This window comes from Phycodurus eques, unplaced genomic scaffold, assembly GCF_024500275.1.
Source record: "Phycodurus eques isolate BA_2022a unplaced genomic scaffold, UOR_Pequ_1.1 contig_24, whole genome shotgun sequence".
NCBI lineage: Eukaryota > Metazoa > Chordata > Actinopteri > Syngnathiformes > Syngnathidae > Phycodurus > Phycodurus eques.
The window spans coordinates 45,895-49,226 of NW_026904021.1; the positions used below are offsets into that span (position 1 = coordinate 45,895).

Genomic DNA, 3,332 nt, shown 5'->3' on the forward strand with positions numbered 1-3,332 from the left:
ATGTTCTATTCTTGGTTCCTCCCACATTGCTCCGCACACGACAAACAGGTCTGTCTTTGACTTTCGTGAACAGACAATCTGCCGCCCACCTGTCTTGGAAGTTCACCGTTTTCCATCTTTCGTTTGGCCATTTGTGGGAAAGGGAAGTGGAAATTTGCTCGAGGGGACCGGTAGCATAGTTGCTAACGACCGCAACAGAAATGGAAGCGGCGCTCGCCGGTCGAGACTGACGGTCCGACACACGAGCAAAGCATTCTGGGATTTGGAATATTAGTGGCGCATGTGCTATATACTGGCGGGCCAGTTCTAATACACATTTAATATGGCCAAATATAATTAGGTTGAATTATCTGAGCGTGGAATTAACGCAGCCAAACAGATGGTCCACTTATCTTGTAAGACACAAAACAGACTTCTTTGAAGACCCCAACCCCTGTTGCAAAAGACAGGTTAGTGTCCGAAAAGACAAGGATAGCACTAATAAACACACAAATGGCCGTAGGAATTCCATTGATGTAGAAATACAAAGAAAAGATGGTTGGTTTGCTAAATGCTCAAAACACTCTCAAAAGAATTCGGACTTCAGTAATGCTTAAATATCTTGCATTATGACTTATAAAAAACTGCATGTCCGCTTTTGGGTACTACTGCAACCACGGTTTCCATAGTGTAGTGGTTATCACGTTCGCCTAACATGTGAAATGTCCCCGTTTCGAGACTGGGTGGAAACAGCTTGTGTGTTGTCTTTCTTGCTTGTCAGAGAGCTGTTGTACGTGGTTTGCTGGTGATGTTCCTCAGTGAAAGTTACCATAGCTTAGTGGTGTGCATGTGTGTGAAGGTTTCCTGGTTAAAAACTTTGTATGAGCAAGGCCTGGTCAATATTATTATAATTTTTTAAATTAATCTGCTTTGAAAAACAGCTCCGACAAGAAACGTCTCCCCGTCGGGAATCAAATCTTGAGCTCCTGCTCGGACACCGTGAATAGTTCTGCCAGTGAAGTGGGAATCAAGATCGAGAGCCTGCGTGTGAAGATTCTCAACTTGTGTGTGTGTGTGTGTGTGTGTGTGTGTGTGTGTGTGTGTGTGTGTGTATTTTGACAACTGCGTTCCGTTTGTCTCAAAAATAAATGCACGTGCCCGCCGATCTACAAACGCACCATCAACAATACACAAACAGAATTGAATATTTACAAATGATGAGTCATGATAAATGCACAGAAAACATAAAAATAAACGTGTAAATTGCAGATATATTAGCGGATTTGAAAAACACGTATGTAAGTCTCAGATATATTTGTGTCAAATATTTTGATATAAATCTCTCACCATAGTTTTTCATGGCAGATAAAAAGAAAAAAAATTAACTAACAACCCTTGTTTCCACCCGGTTTTGAAACTAGGACCTTTTGCTTGTGAGGCAAACGCGATGACCACTACACTATGGAAACTGCTTTACAAGTTTGTCCAACCGTCCCAACAGTACTTTTTGGAGCTGCCAGCCAGCAAAAAAAATAATGCATTTGACGTTGTTTTGAACGGTAAATCGTGGAGTAATCAATCATTGATTCATTCGCTCATCTTCCTTCCCGCTTCTCCTCAGTCGCCTTGGAAAAGTCTGAGACGCTCCCTTCAGGCCAGAGGGCATGCGAAGAAATTCCAACAGCCACCGCAGTTTGGGGCACATCCTCCGAGCGCACAGGCCCATGTGTCGTTGAAGCCATTCGGCCTAGCTTAGTTTAGTTTAGCTTAGCTTAGCATGCTAACAAAGAGACACGTTTGGGATCAACGTTTCGCTAAGCAGAGAAAAAGCCTCAGCGTAAAGTGTTCTTCTTTCCGTCACCTACGAGTTAGAACAAAGACCAGAATATTAATACTAACAATTAAATGAGATTAAAACAACAACTAGATGATCAGCTTTGTTTGTCTGAGGTACTGAAATAACATCATGAAACACCTATTTTATGAATCCATTTGTAGAATCTCAACAATGTTCAAACACAAATTTTCTCTCCCTCTATCACAAATGAGCTGTCTCATATTTCTTCCAATGCATCATTCCGTTCTCCTGTTTCCTCTTGTTGACTTTGGTGCTTTGCCATTTTAACTCACGTAGTGTTTAACCCACAGTGTCCAAATCGTAATCTTGATGTCATTGTTTCACATCTGATTTGCACTTGCTTTTCTCATCCCTCCAACATAGAGCGGAAAGTGTTGCGATCGTCGTGTGAAAATGTGTGCAAGGACAGCAGAGTATGAGGAGGAACTTTGTGGCCCAAAAGAGGAGAATGAGCCACGTCAACGACTGGACGCTGCGTTCAATCTGCAGCCTCGAATTGTGCTTTAAAGTTGCATTCATACGTTAAACGACTCCTTTCGTTCACTACTCGTTCAATTACAGCCCATCCAGCCACTAGTTCCCCATTGTTTTTCCTATAACAACAACCATCCGTAAACAACTTTCTCCCTTCCTTCAACAGTTCCGACAATAAATCTGAACATGCTTTGTCTTTTCTAGCCTTCTCCTCACACCAATGCATTCCTTCAGTTACACCGTCGGCCATGTTAGTATTGACAGGTGTTAACTGAATATGCGGTTGTTCTAACAATGATAATGTTTTTCATTTTTTGCTTGTTTGAAAAGGTAAATAGTCGTGAGTTGATGAAAGCGGTTGTGGAGTGTGTGGTGTGTACGTAGAGCGGGTGCATAAGCACCACATGTGCGCATTTTTTTATAAGAGCCGCAGCTGCTGCTGCATATCTCTCGCAGTCAGATGCAAGTGCTACTATTGGTTCTGACAAAACACTCGTGTGTAGTAGTACCTTTCTTTCGCCCCGTACTAGTTGGTACAATACTGCAGGGCAGTATAAGTTTTGTTAGAGATGTCCAAATGAAACGGTAGTTTATAGTTAGGAAGTGCCAAAGCAATGGCTTGACTTAATTCTTGTTTAATTTGTATGAAGAGTTTTTTCTCATCATGTGTTTGAGTTTAGCCGACAGATTTCTTAATCCTTCTCGTTTAAGTGCATATGAAATGTGAGGCGCAGAAAATGGCATTTTAAACCAAGGCAATAAATCCGATGTCAGGTGAACCACTGCCGCAACACCCTCTCGTCCCACCACTATTCTATCAGTTGGTAAAATACCATGAGTGTGTGATAGGTTTTCAAAAATTCTTGTTGATAAATCAAATCGTGTTCTCTATCATAGAACAAGGTACAATGTGGAGGGTCAGGGGGTGGCAGGAATGTCTCTTTGGCACATTTCCCCTGCCGCGTCCTGTTGTTTCACCGCGTCATCTGGGCAGCAGGTTGGGACAACAGTTGGCAGTGTG

At 42.3% G+C, this 3,332-nt stretch overlaps 1 non-coding gene across 1 annotated transcript; it reads right to left on the reverse strand.

Moving 5' to 3' along the window:
- Positions 1–1,375: 1,375 nt before the first annotated feature.
- Positions 1,376–1,448, reverse strand: trnav-cac (transfer RNA valine (anticodon CAC)). Its single transcript has one exon. It is a non-coding gene; the product is annotated as a tRNA-Val (tRNA).
- Between the last annotated feature and the right edge of the window lie 1,884 nt (positions 1,449–3,332).